The 19,823-nt window shown below is 35.2% G+C and overlaps 1 long non-coding RNA gene across 1 annotated transcript; it reads right to left on the reverse strand.

Moving 5' to 3' along the window:
* Positions 1–912: 912 nt before the first annotated feature.
* LOC127495385 (uncharacterized) lies at positions 913–18,034 on the reverse strand. Its single transcript, XR_007925112.1, has 2 exons — positions 16,773–18,034; positions 913–1,305 (listed from the first exon to the last, which is right to left on the reverse strand). It is a non-coding gene; the product is annotated as an uncharacterized LOC127495385 (long non-coding RNA).
* Positions 18,035–19,823: the final 1,789 nt, after the last annotated feature.

Genomic DNA, 19,823 nt, shown 5'->3' on the forward strand with positions numbered 1-19,823 from the left:
CCATACATATGACCTTTAGGTCAAATGTGCAATATTCTATAGCTGACGTATCATCAGAAGCAGTCAATGAGTATGTATAGAAAGTTCACGATAGAGGACTATTTTCCTTAGACATATGTCCATTAGGTCAAATATGCAATACTCTATGGCTAATCAATATTAGAGTGAGGCATGTATATAAAGTTCATGATCAAGTACTCTTTGGCCAGAAATTAGTTCCGTAGGTCAAATATAGACTACTGTCTGGCTGACGTAATATCAGACAAAGTCAATGAGTGTGTATTGTAAGTTCGTGATCGAAGACTAATTTCCCAGAAAAATGTTCAGTTGGTCTAATATGGACATCTGTATGGCTGAAGTAACATTAGAAGGAGTCAATGAGTATGTATAGAAACTTCATGATCGAGGACTAATTTGCCAGAAAAATGTTCAGTTGGTCTAATATGGACATCTGTATGGCTGAAGTAACATTAGAAGGAGTCAATGAGTATGTATAGAAATTTCAAGATCAAGTGCTCTTGGGCCAGAAAAATCTTTATTAGGTCAGATATGGACTACTGTATGGCTGATGTGATATCAGTAGGGGTCAAAGAGTATACAATTCAATATCGAATACTCTTGGCCAGAAAATGTATGGCCGAAATAAAATCAGGATTCAATGAGAATGTATAGATAGTTCAAGATCAAGAACTCTTGGTCCAGAATTCTTCATTATGTCAAATATGGACTACAGTCTGGCTGATGTAACATAAGATAAAGTCAATGGGTATGTATAGAAAGTTCACGATCGGGTGCTAATTTGCTAGAAATATGTCCATTAGGGTCAAATATACAATAATCTATGGATGAAGAAACATCAGAGTGAGGCATGTATAGAAAGTTCATGTTCGAGGTCTCTTGGGACAGAAAAAATTTAATCAAGTCTAATATGGACTTTTGTATGGCTGAAATAAAATCAGAAGCAGTCAATGAGTTTATATGAAAGTTCAAGATCGAGTACTCTTACTCATTAGGTCAAATATGGACTGCTGTCTGTTTGATGTCAGTGAGTCAGTATAGCAACTTCATGATTGAGGATTACTTTACCAGAAATGTTTTCAGCAGGTCAAACACGGGCTCATGTATGGCTGAAGTAACATCAGAGTGAAGCAAAGAGCAAGAGTATACAAAATTCATGATCGAGGACTCTGGAGACAATTTTTTTTTTTTTTTTTTTTTTTTTAGTAGGTCTAATATCGATTTCTTTATGGCTGAAATAAAATCAGGAGTCCGTGAGTTTGTATAGAAAGTTCAAGATCGAGTACTCTTTTTTTTTTTTCCAAAAATATGTTCAGTTAGGTCAAATATAGACTTCTAGATGGCTGATGTGACATCAGAAGGCATCAATGAGTATATAAAAAACAGTGTTGAATACTCTTTTGGCCAGAAATATGTTCAGTCAGTCAAATATGGACTACTGTCTGGCTTATCTAACATCAGATGGAGTCAATAAGTATGTGTAGGAAGTTCATGATCGAGGACTAATTTGCCAGAAATAAGTTCAAGAGGTCAAACATGGACTTCTGTATAGCTTATTTAATATCAGAAGGTGTCAATGAGTATACATAAAAAGTTCAATATCCAATTGTCTTTGCCCAGAACAATGCTCAGTAGGTCTAATGTTGACTTCTGTGTGGGTGAAGCAACATCAGTAGGAGTCAATAGTACTGTAAAAAAGTTCAAGATCGAATAAACATATGTGTAGAATGTTCAAGATTGAGTACTAATTTTCCAGAAATATATTCAGTATGTCTAATATGGACTTCTGTATGGGTGAAGTAACATCAGAAGCAGTAAATGGTAATGTATGAAAAGTTCAAGACTGAGTACTCTTGGGCCATATATATGACCTTTAGGTCAAATGTGCAATATTCTATGGCTGACGTATCATCAGAAGCAGTCAATGAGCATGTATAGAAAGTTCACGATAGAGGACTATTTTCCTTAGACATATGTCCATTAGGTCAAATATGCAATACTCTATGGCTGAAGCAACATTAGAGTGAGGCATGTATATAAAGTTCATGATCAAGTACTCTTTGGCCAGAAATTAGTTCCGTAGGTCAAATATAGACTACTGTCTGGCTGACGTAATATCAGACAAAGTCAATGAGTGTGTATTGTAAGTTCGTGATCGAAGACTAATTTCCCAGAAAAATGTTCAGTTGGTCTAATATGGACATCTGTATGGCTGAAGTAACATTAGAAGGAGTCAATGAGTATGTATAGAAATTTCAAGATCAAGTGCTCTTGGGCCAGAAAAATCTTTATTAGGTCAGATATGGACTACTGTATGGCTGATGTGATATCAGTAGGGGTCAAAGAGTATACAATTCAATATCGAATACTCTTGGCCAGAAAATGTATGGCCGAAATAAAATCAGGATTCAATGAGAATGTATAGATAGTTCAAGATCAAGAACTCTTGGTCCAGAAATCTTCATTATGTCAAATATGGACTACAGTCTGGCTGATGTAACATAAGATAAAGTCAATGGGTATGTATAGAAAGTTCACGATCGGGTGCTAATTTGCCAGAAATATGTCCATTAGGTCAAATATACAATAATCTATGAATGAAGAAACATCAGAGTGAGGCATGTATAGAAAGTTCATGTTCGAGGTCTCTTGGGACAGAACAAATTTAATCAAGTCTAATATGGACTTTTGTATGGCTGAAATAAAATCAGAAGCAGTCAATGAGTTTATATGAAAGTTCAAGATCGAGTACTCTTACTCATTAGGTCAAATATGGACTGCTGTCTGTTTGATGTCAGTGAGTCAGTATAGCAACTTCATGATTGAGGATTACTTTACCAGAAATGTTTTCAGCAGGTCAAACACGGGCTCATGTATGGCTGAAGTAACATCAGAGTAAAGCAAAGAGCAAGAGTATACAAAATTCATGATCGAGGACTCTGGAGACAATTTTTTTTTTTTTTTTTTTTTTTTTAGTAGGTCTAATATCGATTTCTGTATGGCTGAAATAAAATCAGGAGTCTGTGAGTTTGTATAGAAAGTTCAAGATCGAGTACTCTTTTTTTTTTTTCCAAAAATATGTTCAGTTAGGTCAAATATAGACTTCTAGATGGCTGATGTGACATCAGAAGGCATCAATGAGTATATAAAGAACAGTGTTGAATACTCTTTTGGCCAGAAATATGTTCAGTCAGTCAAATATGGACTACTGTCTGGCTTATCTAACATCAGATGGAGTCAATTAGTATGTGTAGGAAGTTCATGATCGAGGACTAATTTGCCAGAAATAAGTTCAAGAGGTCAAACATGGACTTCTGTATAGCTTATTTAATATCAGAAGGTGTCAATGAGTATACATAAAAAGTTCAATATCCAATTGTCTTTGCCCAGAACGATGCTCAGTAGGTCTAATGGTGAATTCTGTATGGGTGAAGCAACATCAGTAGGAGTCAATAGTACTGTAAAAAAGTTCAAGATTGAATAAACATATATCCATTAGTTCAAATATCCAATTCTCTATGGCTGACTTATCATCAGTCAGTGTCAATGAGTTTGTATAAACAGTTCATGATCGAGGACTAATTTGCCAGAAATATGTTCAGTAGGTCAAACATGGGCTCAAGTATGGCTGAAGTAACATCAGAGTGAAGCAATGAGTATGTAGTCAAGTCAAGTCACCTTTATTTATATAGCGCTTTTTACAATGTAGATTGTGTCAAAGCAGCTTTACATTGATAACTGGTACATTGTTTGGCTGCACAGCAGCTCTTAAAGAATAGTGTCAACGCAGGCAGATCAAAGCACTGTTGAATATCAAATGTCAAGTCAAGTGTCCCCAACTAAGCAAGCCAGAGGCGACAGCGGCAAGGGACCCAAACTCCATCAGGTGACATCAGGTGGCAGACAAGTGACAAATTGGTGTTAAAATGGAGAAAAAAACCTTGGGAGAAACCAGGCTTAGTCGGGGTGCCAGTTCTCCTCTGGCCAACAGTGCTTTGTTACAATGCTATCATAAGTCCAATAGGATCGCAACATTAAAAGTATTTATTTCAGTTCCATCCAATTGAGGATCGTATTCATCACGCCGGTATGGACGGTTGTTGAGGAACTGTGTCGTGGTTGTCGTGTCGATGAGGCCTTCACAGGGGATGATCTAGTTGACTCAATCTCTGCTGATACTTCAGGGCTGCGTTGTGGTCGTGTCAAGATGCAGGTCCTTGGTCTCACCTGGATACGGCCCGGATCCGGTTGACTACGGTGAACCTCGGGATAAACAGAAAGACTAATATTAGCGTAGATGCCATTCTTCTTCTGATGTAACGAGTACATCAGGTGTTATAGGAAGTGTTCCCGGTTCCGGCTGACCTAATTTATGCAGCCTAATAATCCTTTAACGGATTTGGAAATATAAATTGGTAATGTGTTATGTGTATGCCAGGTTAAAGAGATGCGTTTTTAGTCTAGATTTAAACTGACAGAGTGTGTCTGCTTCCCGAACAATGTATGTATATAGACAGTTCATGATTGAGGACTCTTGGGACAATTTTTTTTTAAGTAGGTTTAATATGGACTTCTGTATGGCTGAAATAAAATCAGAAGGAGTCAATGAGCATGTGTAGAATGTTCAAGATTGAGTACTAATTTGCCAGAAATATATTCAGTATGTCTAATATGGACTTCAGTATGGGTGAAGTAACATCAGAAGCAGTAAATGGTAATGTATGAAAAGTTCAAGATTAAGTACTCTTGGGCCATATATATGACCTTTAGGTCAAATGTGCAATATTCTATGGCTGACGTATCATCAGAAGCAGTCAATGAGTATGTATAGAAAGTTCATGATAGAGGACTATTTTCCTTAGACATATGTCCATTAGGTCAAATATGCAATACTCTATGGCTGAAGCAACATTAGAGTGAGGCATGTATATAAAGTTCAAGATCAAGTACTTTTTGGCCAGAAACTTGTTCCGTAGGTCAAATATGGACTACTGTCTGGGTGACGTAATATCAGACAAAGTCAATGAGTGTGTATAGAAAGTTCATGATCGAGGACAAATTTGCCCGAAATATGTTCAGTCGGTCAAATTTAGACTTCTAGATGGCTGATGTGACATCAGAAGGCATCAATGAGTATATAAAAATCAGTGTTGAATACTCTTTTTTGCCAGAAATATGTTCAGTCAGTCAAATATGGACTACTGTCTGGCTGAAATAAAATCAGAAGGAGTCAATGAGCATGTGTAGATTGTTCAAGATTGAGGACTAACTTGCCAGAAATATACTCAGTATGTCTAATATGGACTTCTGTATGGGTGAAGCAACATCAGAAGCAGTAAATGGTAATTTATGAAAAGTTCAAGATTGAGTTCTCTTGGGCCATATATATGACCTTTAGGTCAAATGTACAATATTCTATAGCTGAAGTAACATTAGAAGGAGTCAATGAGTATATATGAAATTTTAAGATCAAGTACTCTTACTCATTAGGTCAAATATGGACTGTCTGTTTGATGTCAGTGAGTCAGTATAGAAAGTTCATGAACGAGGATTCATTTGCCCGAAATATGTTCAGTAGGTCAAATTTAGAATTCTAGATGGCTGATGTGACATCAGAAGGCGTCAATGAGTATATATAACAAGTTCAATTTCCAGGTCTAATATGGATTTCTGTGTGGGTGAATTAACATCAAAAGGAGTCAAAAATAATGTATGAAACGTTCGAAAGTTCAAAGTAGAAAGATCAAGATCTAATACTCTTTGGCCAGAAATATGTCTTTTAAGTCAAATATGCAATACACTATACAATACAATGTGGCTTGTACGCAATACACAATACAATATGGCTTGCGTATCATCAGTAGCAGTCAATGAGTATGTTTAAAAAGTTTATAATGAATTACTAATTTGCAAGAAATGTGTTCTGTAGGTCAAACATAGGCTCATGTATGGGTGAAGTAACATCAGAGTGAGTATGTCTACAAAATTCATGATCGAGGATTCTTGGTACTGTAAACATTTTAAGTAGGTCTAATATGGACTTCTGTATGGCTGAAATCAAATCGGAAGGAGTCAATGAGTATGTATAGAAAGTTCAAGATCGAGTACTCTTGGGCCAGAAATATGTTCTTTAAGTCTAATATGGACTACTGCGTTGCTGATGTGACATAGGAAGGATTCAAAGAGTATATGTACAAGTTTCAATATTGAATACTGTTTGGCCAGAAATATGTTTAGTGTCAAATGATTACTGTCTGGCTTGATGTAAATGAGTCAATGAGTCTGGCCAGAGATATGCTCAGTATCGCTTCATTGCGCCACGAAATAACTTAGTTGTTGTGACATTACGATTAAACAGCATGCCTTATATTTTATTCTTCACTTCAGGACGGAATAATTCATAGTTTGAATGCAATGTCACAGGATATGTTGTGTTTTCTATTCAAAAAAACACATGAAATTTTATTGTATTTACTGCAATGCAAACAGCACATATTGTATGTGTTACGTCTTTATTGCACAGCGGAATCATTTTGATCTGCAAAGCAATAGCACTATGTTATCTCCTCTATGTAAAGACGAAATGAATTTATTGCAATGCAACAGCGAGCAATGTTATGTGTTGTCTCTTTATTGCACAACGGAATAATTTAGATCTTGTATACAATGCAATGACAACGCGCAAACCTCATATGTATCCTTTTATGCATTGCAAAGTAACAGCACATATGTTTTCTCGTGTATGAAATGCTATGCACATATGTTATCTTTTCAATGCACACACTAAACCGTTTAGTTTTTGTATTTATTGCAGTGCAACAGTACCACATGTGTTATCTTTTCTATTCGCATCGGGATAAGATAGATATATGCACAACGGATGAGTTAGTTCATTCATTGCAACATCACGTATTTTATGTTTTCTCTTAAAAGCATAAGGAAGAAGTTAGTTCTTGTTAGTATTCATTTATTGCAATGCAACAGTAATTGCGGTTTGTTTTCTCGTCAGTGCACAAAGGAAAGAGTTAGTTCTTGTATGCAATGTAGTGCAACAAGCACCTGTCGTGTTATCTCTTCACTGCAAAACGGATTAAGTTGCTGCAATGGAATGCACGTTATGTGTTATCTCTTCACTGCAAAACGGAATAACTTACTGCAACATAACATGTGCACTGTAGCACATGTTATGTGTTAAATCTCAAAGCATTATACGGATGAGTTTGTTCATTTATCACAACACCCTATATGTAATGTGTTATCTCTTCAATGCATAAGGAATAAGTTAGTTTTTGTATACAATGCAACGAAAATGTTATTGATGCATTGCAATGCAACAGCATTTGTGATTTGTTTTCTTTTCAGTGCACCAACGAAAGAGTTAGTTCTTGTATGCAACGCAGCGCAACAACCACCTGTTTTGTTATCTATTCACTGCAAAACGTATTGTTACTGCAATGCACGTTATGTGTTATATCTCAGTGCATAAGGATGAGCTAGTTCGTTCATCGCAACATCATATATGTTATGTCTTATCTCTTCAATACAATAGGAATAAGTTAGTTTTTGTATACAATGCAATGAAACAGTGCATAACTTACATGTTAGTTCTCCTATATGCATTGCAGTAAAACAGCACGTTATATTAATTTCTTCAAAGCGCAGTTTAAGTTAATTATTGTATGCAATGCAATGAAATAGATAGTTCTTGCTTTTATAGCAATGCAACAGCATATGTGATTTGTTTTCTCGTCAGTGCACAAAGGAAATAGTTCTTGTATGCAATGCAGTGCAACAAGGACCTGTCGTGTTATCTCTTCGCTGCAAAACGGAATAACTTACTGCAATGCAATGCTAATATTATGTTTTTATCTCAATGCATAATGGATGAGTTAGATCATTCATCGCAACACCACATATGTTACATGTTATCTCTTCTTTGTATACGGAATAAGTTAGTTCTTGTACACAATGCAATGAAACGGTGCATAACTTACATGTTAATTCCTGTATGCATTGCAATGCAACAGCACATATTTTATATTAATGTCTTCTATTCACAGCGTAATATGCTAACTATTGTATACAATACTCTGAAACAGTTCTTGATGCGTTGCAATGGATCAGCAAATGTGATTTGTTTTTATTTCAATGCACAAAGGAAAGAGTTAGTTCTTGTATGCAACGCAGTGAAACAAGAGTGTTATCTCTTCACTGCAGAACGGTTTAAGTTACTGCAATGCACGTTATGTGTTATATCTCAGTGCATAATGTATGACATAGTTCATTCATCGCAACACCATGTATGTTGCGTTATCTCTTCAATGCACAATGCAAGGAAACAGTGCATAACTTACATGTTAGTTCGTGTATGCAATGTACGTTATAATAATTACTTCAAAGCGCAACATGAGTTAATTATTGTATGCAATGCAATGAAACAGGTTGTTCTTGCATGCATTGCAATGCAACAGCATATGTGATTTGTTTTGTCTTCAGTTCACAAAGGAAAGAGTTAGCTCTTGTATGCAGTGCAGTGCAACAGGCCCCTGTCATGTGTTATCTCTTCACTGCACTGTTGAATTGCACGCTGTTCAGTATGTGATTTGTTTTCTCTTCAATGCACAAAGGAAAGTGTTCGTTGTTGTATGCAACGCAGTGCAACAAGCACCTGTCGTGTTATCTCCACTTCAAAACGGTTTAAGTCACTGCAATGCAATGCACATGTTATGTGTTAAATCTCAACGCATTACGGATGAGTTAGTTCATTCATCGCAACACCACTTTTGTTATGTGTTATCTCTTCAATGCATAAGGAATAAGTTAGTTGATGTATACAATTCAACGAAACAGTGCATAGCTTACGTGTTAGTTCCTGTATGCATTTCAATGCAACAGCACTTTATATTAATTTCTTCAAAGCGCAACATCAGTTAATTATAGTATGCAATGCAATGAAACAGATTGCTTTAGTATGCACTGCAATGCAAAAGCACGTTATATTAATTTCTACACTGCACAAGATAAGTTAATTATGTATGCAATGCAATGAAATAGATAGTTCTTGCATTTATTGCAGTGCAACAGCATATGTGATTTGTTTTCTCTTCAACTCACAAAGAAAAGTGTTCGTTCTTGTATGTAACGCAGTGCAAGGAGCACCTGTCGTGTTATCTATTCACTGCAAAACGGTTCAACGGTTCATCGCAACACCACTTTTGTTATGTGTTATCTCTTCAATGCATAAGGAATAAGTTAGTTGATGTATACAATTCAACGAAACAGTGCATAGCTTACGTGTTAGTTCCTGTATGCATTTCAATGCAACAGCACTTTATATTAATTTCTTCAAAGCGCAACATCAGTTAATTATAGTATGCAATGCAATGAAACAGATTGCTTTAGTATGCACTGCAATGCAAAAGCACGTTATATTAATTTCTACACTGCACAAGATAAGTTAATTATGTATGCAATGCAATGAAATAGATAGTTCTTGCATTTATTGCAGTGCAACAGCATATGTGATTTGTTTTCTCTTCAACTCACAAAGGAAAAGTGTTCGTTCTTGTATGTAACGCAGTGCAAGGAGCACCTGTCGTGTTATCTATTCACTGCAAAACGGTTCAAGTTACTGCAATGCACATGTTATGTGTTACTCTCAATGCATTACGGATGCGTTAGTTCATTCACCGCAACACCACACGTTATGTTATCTCTTCAATGCATATACAATGCAAGAAACAGTGCACAACTTACATGATATTTCTTGTATGCATTGGAATGCAACAGCAAATAGGTTATATTAATTTTTTCTATTCACAGCGTAATAAGCTAACTATTGTATACAATGCAATGAAACAGTGCATACCTTACATGTTAGTTCTTGTATATGCATGGCAATGCAACAGTTCTTAATGCATTGCGATGTGATTTGTTTTGTCTTCAGATCACAAAGGAAAGAGTTAGTTCTTGTATGCAGTGCAGTGCAACAAGCCTCTGTCATGTGTTATCTCTTCAATGCATAACGCATGATTTAGTTCATTCATCGCAACACAACTTTTTTGTGTTATCTCCTTAATGCTTGAGGGATAGGCCTATGTTAGTTCTTGTATACAATGCAAGGAAACAGTGCACAACTTACATGTTGCAATGCAACAGCACATATGTTATATTAATTTCTTCTATTCACAGCGTAATAAGCTAACTATTGTATAAAATGCACTGAAACAGTTCTTGTATTGCAATGCATTGTTGATGATTTGTTGTCTCTTCAATGCACAAAAGGAAAGAGGTACTTTTTATATGCATCGCAGCGCAACAAGCAACTGTTCTGTTATCTATTCGCTGCAAAACGTATTCTTAGTGCAATGCAATGCACGTGTCATGTATCAGTGCATAAGGATGAGATCGTTCATTCATCGCAACAACTAAATGCACATGTACGGAATAACGATAACAAATGCAATGTGATGTGTTATCTCTTCAAAGCAACAGATAGTTAGTTTTTGTACACAATGCAAGGAAACAATGCGTGACTTACATGTTCGTTCTTGTATATGCATTGCAATGCAACAGCACTTTAATTTCTTCAAAGGGCAACATAAGTTAATTATTGTATGCAATGCAATGAAACAGATAGTTCTTGCATTTTTTGCAATGCAACAGCATATGAGATTTGTTTTCTCCTCAGTGCACAAAGGAAAAAGTTAGTTCTTGTATGCAATGCAGGACAACAAGCACCTGTCGTGTTATCTCTTCACTGCAAAACGGATTAAGTTGCTGCAATGGAATGCACATGTTATGTGTTTTCTCTTCATTGCAAAACTGAATAACTTACTGCAATGCAATGCACATGTTATGTGTTAAATCTCAGTACATAACGGATGAGTTAGTTCATTCATCACAACACCACATATGTAATGTGATAACGCTTCAATGCATAAGGAATAATAAGTTTTTGTATACAATAAAAGAAACAGTGCATAACTTACCTGTTAGTTCGTGTATGCATTGCAATGCAACAGCACATATGTTATATTAATTTATTAATTAGTTCATTCATCGCAACACCACATGTTATGTGTTATCTCTTCAGTGCATGAGGAATAAGTTAGTTCTTGTATACGATGCAATGAAACAACGCATACCTTATATGTGTTCTCTTATGCACTATAATGCTACAGCACATAGATGTTACGCACATATATGTTACATACAGAAGTCTATATTAGACCTACTTAAGTTTTTTTCTTACCTAGCATCCTCGATCATGAACTTTCTGCGATCAAGAACTTTTTAAACATACTTATTGACTCATGATAATACGTCAGCCAAAGAGTATTGCATATTTGAATTAACAGACATATTTCTAGCCAAAGAGTAGGAGGGAGACCGGAAGAAATTGTAACAAATTTTGTTCATGTCGTCATTACTCAAAAACCTTTTGAAATATTTGGATACAATTTTTATGTCAGTAAATTGTATCTGTGTTATACTTGTTAACAGTCACCAAATGTTTTTACAAGCAATGTTAGAGTCACAATATTGATTGAAACATTGGAAATCAAATGTTACATTTGCCCCCACATACGGGGGGCAATTGTAACAACACATGTAAAACCGTCATATAAATACCAATGACCACAATAAACTCCAAAGAATATAGATATAGTTAAAACTATTCAATATCCAATTACATCCATATTATCCAGAACAATTTAACTCCCCTTGCTGTACCACCCCGTGACAAGCTACTTTGCTAGCTAGAAACAACAAAGCTAATGTTTGACAAAGATATAAAATGTTAGACAACAGAATGGTCATCAAAACAAGACAGATTTAATTTCATAGACATTAATGGTTAAGACAGTATGAGGGAAATATTGTAGATGGAAAAAATTTACTTTTACACCTCAAAAATGATTTTTTTTGTGGAAAAACTTTAGTAAGTATGATTTAGAAACTTGTCCTTTCGCATGCAGAGAGGGATCTCCACAGAGCACATGCAAAATGAGTTTCATGGTTCTGTCTCGTTTCTAAATGGTGTAACTTAAGATGTTACAATTGCCCCCTGTTACATTTGCCATCGGTCTCCTCCACTCGATCTTGAACTTTTATATATAACTACTGTCTCCTTTTGATGATACGAAAGCCATAGAGTTTTGCCTATTTGACCTAATGGGTATATATCTAGCAAACTAGTCCTCAATAATGAATTTTCTCATACTCATTGACTCCATCCGATGTTAGATAATGAACACATATTTCTGGCAAAAGAGCACTCGATCTTCAAATTTCATATATAACTATTGACGCCTTTTGATGATACGTCAGTCATAGAGTATTGCATGTTTGACTTAATGGGTATAATTCTGGCCCGAGATTATTTGAATCTGAACTTTTTATACATTTATACATTATACATTTTAAAAGTCAGCCAAAGAGTATTGCATACTTAAAAAGAGTATTGAATATTTGCCAACGAGTCCATCTTGAAACGTTTTATACATTGCTATTGACTCCTTCTGATGATGTCAGCCACAGAGTATTGCATATTTGACCTAATAGAAATATTTTTTGTTCAAGGAGTACTTGATCTCGACTTTTCTATGCATTGTTGACACCTTCTGATGTTACTTCACCATACAGAAGCCCATATTAGACGTACTGAACATATTTTTGGCAAATTAGTCCTCGATCTTGAACTTTTTATACATACTCATTGACTACTTCTGATGTTACATCAGCCACACAGAAGTCAATATTTGACCAACAGAACACTTTTCTGGCCAAAGAGAACTTACTATACATAATCATAGACTTCTGATGTTAAATAAGCCATACAGAAGTCCATATTTGACCTACTGAACATATTTCTGGCCAAAGAATTCTTGACCTTTGACATCTTGACCTTTCAAAACATACCCAACTGATTCTTTTGTTGTTACATCTGCCGTACAGAAGCCCATATTTGATCTACTGAACATATTTCTGGCAAAAGTGTCATTGATCATGAAATTTCAAAACATTCAATCATTCTGATTTTAAAAGAGCTATTCAGAAGTCCATATTTGACAAACTAAACATGTTTACAGCCAAAGAGTACTCGACTTTGAACTTTCTATACACACTTATTGACTCCTTCTGATGTTACATCCCACATATTTCTGGCTAAAGAGAATTCAATATTGAACTTTTTATATATACTCATCGACGCCTTCTGATGTTAGATCAGCCAGACAGTAGTCCATAATGGACCTACTGAACATAATTCTGGCCCAAGAGTCATTGTGCATGAAATTTCAAAACATAATCATTCAATCCTACTGATTTTACAACAGCTATACAGAAGTCCATATTTGACTAACAGAACATATTTCTGGCCAAAGAGTACTCGATCTTTAACTTTCTATATATACTCATTGCCTCTTTGTGATGTTACATCAGCTATATAGAAATCCATATTTGACCTACTGAACATATAGTATATACTCATAATTATACTCATATTCTGGCCAAGGAGTACTCGATCTTGAACTTTCTATATATACTCATTGCCTCTTTGTGATGTTACATCTGCCATTGAGAAGCCCATATTTTAATTAATGAATATTTCTGGCCAAAGAATCCTCACTCTTGAACTTTTTATACATACTCATTGACTACTTCTGAATGTTATATTTAACCATACAGAAGTCCATTTTTGACCTAATGAACATATTTCTAGCCAAAGAGTACTTGATTTTAAACTTTCTATACACACTTACTGACTTCCTATGATGTTACATCAGACAGACAGTAGTCCATATTGGACCTTCTGAACATATTTCTGGCAAAAGAGTCCTAAATTATGAACATTCAATACATACTGATTGTCTCCTGATTTCAGCTATACAATTAGTGCACATGTGACGTAATGAACATATTTCTGACCCAAGTATCATTGTTCATGAAATTTCAAAACAAAATCCTTCATCCTGCTTATTTTACAACAGCCATACAGAAGTCCATATTTGACCAACCAAACACATTTCTGGCTAAATATTTCTATATTTCTCGATCTTGAACTTTCTATATATACTCATTGCCTCTTTCTGATGTGATATCAGCTATATAGAAAGACCATATTTGACCTACAGATCATATTTCTGTCCCAAGAGTCCTCGATCATCGTCTTTCTATCCATACTCATTGACTCGTTTTGATGTGATGTCAGGCATACAGAAGTCCAAGAGTCCTCGATCATCAACATTCTATGCATATTCATTGACTCCTTCTGCTGATAGGTCAGCTATAAAAAGGTGCATATGTGACATAATGAACATGCATCTGGCCAAAAAGTACTTGATCTTGAACTTTCTATACAAACTTATTGACTCCTTCTGATGTTACATCGGACAGAAAGTAGTCTATATTTGACTTACTGAACATATTTCTGGCTCAAGAGTCCTCGATCATGAACATTCTATACGTAGTCACTGATTCTGATGACATGTCAGCTATACAATAGCCCATATTTAAGCTACTGAACATATTTCTGAAAAAGAAGTACTTGATCTTCAACTTTCTATACATTCTCTTTACCTCTTTCTGATGTCACATCAGCCATACAAGAAGTCTTTATTTGACTTATTGAACATATTTCTGGCAAAAGAGTGGCCAATCATGAACATTTAAAACATAATAATTCACTATTTCTCTTTTTACATCAACCATACAAAAGTCCAAAATTTGACCTCCTGACATATTTCTGGCCAAAGAGAACTCGATATTGAACTTTCTATTTCTACTCATTTACTCCTGACGATACGTCAGCCATAGAGTAGTCCATACGTGACCTAATTAACATATTTCTGGCCGAAGAGTAATTGATCTTGAACTTTCTATACATACTCTTTGCCTCTTTCTGATGTTACATCAGCCATACAGAAGTCGATATTTGACCTACTGAACATATTTCTGGCCCAAATGTCGTCGATCATGAACTTTCTATACATACTCATTAACTCCTTTTGGTGATAAGTCAGCCATACAGTAGTCCAAATTTGACCAAATGAACATATTTCTGGCTCAAGAGTACTCAGTCTTGTATTTTTTATACATACTCATTGACTCCTTCTGATGATACGTCAGCAATGCAGGTCCATATTTGACCTACTAAACATATTTTTGGCCAAAGAGTGCTGAAGTAACATCAGAGAGAGGCAAAGAATATGTTTAGAAAATTCATTTCTCTTGGGATATGGGATTTTTCTGATTTTTGGGATTTTTCTCTTGGGATGAAAAATTTAAGTGTTTAATATGAAAGTATATAATGTTCAAGATCAAGTGCTCATGAGCAAGAACATTCTTACATATTCAGGTTCTTTAGGACCAATGTGGACTATGGTCTGTCTGATGTAACATCTAAGGAGACAATGAGTCTGTATTGAAAGTTCATGATCAAGGACTAAGTTGCCAGAATTATGTTCCGCAAGTCTAATATGAACTTCTGTATGGGAGAAAACATCAGAAGGACTCAATAATAATGTATGAAAAGTTCAAAAGTTTAAAGTAGAAAGTTCAAGATCGAATGCTCTTTGGCCAGAAATTTAGGTCGAATATGCATTAATCTATGGCTAAAGTTTCATCAGAAGGAGTCAATGAGTTTATATAAAAAGTTCATGATGGAGGGCTAATTTGCCAGAAATATGTTCAGTAAGATCTAATATAGATTTCTGAATGGCTGAAATAAAATCAGAAGGGTTCAAAGAATGTGTATAGAAAGTTCAAGACCGAGTACTCTTGGGCCAGAAATATGTTCAGTAGATCAAATATAGACTTTGATATGGCTTATGTCACATCAGAAGGCGTCAATAAGTCTATTTAAAAAGTTCAAAATCGAGTACTCTTTGGCCAGCAATATGTTCAGTGTGTCAAATATGCAATACTCTATGACGTATCATCAGAAAGAGACAAATGAGTATGTTTAAAAAGTTCATGAGCAAGGACTAATTTGCAAGAGATATATTTTGTATGCCAAACATAGGCTCATTATGGGTGAAGTAACATCAGAGTGAGGCAAAGAGTATGTATACAAAATTCATGATCGAGGACTCTAGGGACAAAAAATCATTTTAAATTGGTTTAATATGGACTTTTGTATGGCCGAAATAAAATCAGAAGCTGTCAATGAGTATGTATAGAAAGTTCAAGATCAAGTGCTCTTGGGACAGAAAAATCTTTTTTACGTCAGATATGGACTACTGTATGGCTGATGTGATATCAGTGGGGGTCAAAGAATATACAATTCAATATCGAATATTCTTGGCCAGAAAATGTATGGCCGAAATAAAATCAGGATTCAATGAGAATGTGTAGATAGTTCAAGATCAAGAACTCTTGGTAAAGAAATCTTCATTATGTCAAATATGGAATACAGTCTGGATGATGTGATATCAGTAGGGGTCAAAGAGTATACAATTCAATATCAAATAATCTTGGCCAGAAAATCTATGGCCGAAATAAAATCAGGATTCAGTGAGAATGTATAGATAGTTCAAGATCAAGAACTCTTGGTCCAGAAATCTTCATTATGTCAAATATGGACTACAGTCTGGCTGATATAACATCAGAAGCAGTAAATGGTAATGACATATGTCCATTAGGTCATGTCTTTTTTTTTTTATTTTTTTTTTTTAGTAGGTCTAATATCGATTTCTGTATGGCTGAAATAAAAGTCCGTGAGTTTGTATAGAAAGTTCAAGATCGAGTACTCTTTTTTTTTTTTCCAAAAATATGTTCAGTTAGGTCAAATATAGACTTCTAGATGGCTGATGTGACATCAGAAGGCATCAATGAGTATATAAAAAACAGTGTTGAATACTCTTTTGGCCAGAAATATGTTCAGTCAGTCAAATATGGACTACTGTCTGGCTTATCTAACATCAGATGGAGTCAATAAGTATGTGTAGGAAGTTCATGATCGAGGACTAATTTGCCAGAAATAAGTTCAAGAGGTCAAACATGGACTTCTGTATAGCTTATTTAATATCAGAAGGTGTCAATGAGTATACATAAAAAGTTCAATATCCAATTGTCTTTGCCCAGAACGATGCTCAGTAGGTCTAATGTTGACTTCTGTGTGGGTGAAGCAACATCAGTAGGAGTCAATAGTACTGTAAAACAGTTCAAGATCGAATAAACATATGTGTAGAATGTTCAAGATTGAGTACTAATTTTCCAGAAATATATTCAGTATGTCTAATATGGACTTCTGTATGGGTGAAGTAACATCAGAAGCAGTAAATGGTAATGTATGAAAAGTTCAAGACGGAGTACTCTTGGGCCATATATATGACCTTTAGGTCAAATGTGCAATATTCTATGGCTGACGTATCATCAGAAGCAGTCAATGAGCATGTATAGAAAGTTCATGATAGAGGACTATTTTCCTTAGACATATGTCCATTAGGTCAAATATGCAATACTCTATGGCTGAAGCAACATTAGAGTGAGGCATGTATATAAAGTTCATGATCAAGTACTTTTTGGCCAGAAATTTGTTCCATAGGTCAAATATTGATTACTGTCTGGCTGACGTAATATCAGACAAAGTCAATGAGTGTGTATAGAAAGTTCATGATCGAAGACTAATTTCCCAGAAAAATGTTCAGTTGGTCTAATATGGACATCTGTATGGCTGAAGTAACATTAGAAGGAGTCAATGAGTATGTATAGAAATTTCAAGATCAAGTGCTCTTGGGCCAGAAAAATCTTTATTAGGTCAGATATGGACTACTGTATGGCTGATGTGATATCAGTAGGGGTCAAAGAGTATACAATTCAATATCGAATACTCTTGGCCAGAAAATGTATGGCCGAAATAAAATCAGGATTCAATGAGAATGTATAGATAGTTCAAGATCAAGAACTCTTGGTCCAGAAATCTTCATTATGTCAAATATGGACTACAGTCTGGCTGATGTAACATAAGATAAAGTCAATGGGTATGTATAGAAAGTTCACGATCGGGTGCTAATTTGCCAGAAATATGTCCATTAGGTCATTATATAAAGTTCATGATCAAGTACTCTTTGGCCAGAAATTAGTTCCGTAGGTCAAATATAGACTACTGTCTAGCTGACGTAATATCAGAAAAAGTCAATGAGTGTGTATAGAAACTTCATGATCGAGGACTAATTTGCCAGAAAAATGTTCAGTTGGTCTAATATGGACATCTGTATGGCTGAAGTAACATTAGAAGGAGACAATGAGTATGAAACATCAGAGTGAGGCATGTATAGAATGTTCATGTTTGAGGTCTCTTGGGACAGAAAAAATTTAATCGTCTAATATGGACTTTTGTATGGCTGTAATAACATCAGAAGCAATCAATGAGTTTATATGAAAGTTCAAGATCGAGTACTCTTACTCATTAGGTCAAATATGGACTGCTGTCTGTTTGATGTCAGTGAGTCAGTATAGAAACTTGATGATTGAGGATTACTTTACCAGAAATGTTTTCAGCAGGTCAAACACGGGCTCATGTATGGCTGAAGTAACATCAGAGTGAGGCAAAGAGCAAGAGTATACAAAATTCATGATTGAGGACTCTGGAGACAATTTTTTTTTTTTTTTTAGTAGGTCTAATATCGATTTCTGTATGGCTGAAATAAAATCAGGAATCTGTGAGTTTGTATGGAAAGTTCAAGATCGAGTACTTTTTGGCTAGAAATTTGTTCCGGAGGTCAGATATTGATTACTGTCTGGCTGACGTAATATCAGACAAAGTCAATGAGTGTGTATAGAAAGTTAATGATCGAAGACTAATTTCCCAGAAAATTTTCAGTTGGTCTAACATGGACATATGTATGGCTGAAGTAACATTAGAAGGAGTCAATGAGTATGTATAGAAAGTTCATGATAGAGGCCTATTTTCCTTAGAAATATGTCCATTAGTTCAAATATGCAATAATCAAGCCACATGAGAGTGAGGTATGTATATAAAGTTCATGATCAAGTACTATTTGGCCAGAAATTTGTTCCGTAGGTCAAATATGGACTACTCTCTGGCTGAAGTCACATCAGATAAAGTCATTGAGTGTGTATAGAAAGTTCATGATCGAGGACAAATTTGCCCGAAATATGTTCAGTAGATCAAATTTAGACTTCTAGATGGCTGATGTGCCATCAGAAGGCTTCAATGAGTATATAAAAATCAGTGTTGAATACTCTTTTGGCCAGAAATATGTTCAGTCAGTCAAATATGGACTACTGTCTGGCTTATCTAACATCAGATGGAGTCAAATAAGTATGTATAGGAAGTTCATGATCGATGACTAATTTGCCAGAAATATATTAGGTAGGTCTTTTATGGACTTCTGTGTGGCTGAAATAAAATCGGAAGGAGTCAATGAGTATGTATAGAGAGTACTTTTGGGCCAGAAATATATACTTTAAGTCTAATATGGACTACTTTGTTGCTGATGTGACATAGGAAGGTTTCAAAGAGTATATGTACAAGATTCAATATTGAATACTGTTTGGCCAGAAATATGTTTAGTGTCAAATGATTACTGTCTGGCTTGATGTAAATGAGTCAATAAGTCTGGCCAGAGATATGCTCAGTATGGCTTCATTGCGCTACGAAATAACTTGTTGTTGTGACATTACGATTAAACAGCAAGCCTCATATTTTATTCTTCACTTCAGAACGGAATAATTCATAATTTGAATGCAATGTCACAGTATATGTTGTGTTTTCTCTTCAATACACTCATGAAATTAGTTATTTATTGTATTTACTGCAATTCAAACAGCACATA

The sequence above is a fragment of the Ctenopharyngodon idella genome, chromosome 15, assembly GCF_019924925.1.
Source record: "Ctenopharyngodon idella isolate HZGC_01 chromosome 15, HZGC01, whole genome shotgun sequence".
Lineage (NCBI taxonomy): Eukaryota > Metazoa > Chordata > Actinopteri > Cypriniformes > Xenocyprididae > Ctenopharyngodon > Ctenopharyngodon idella.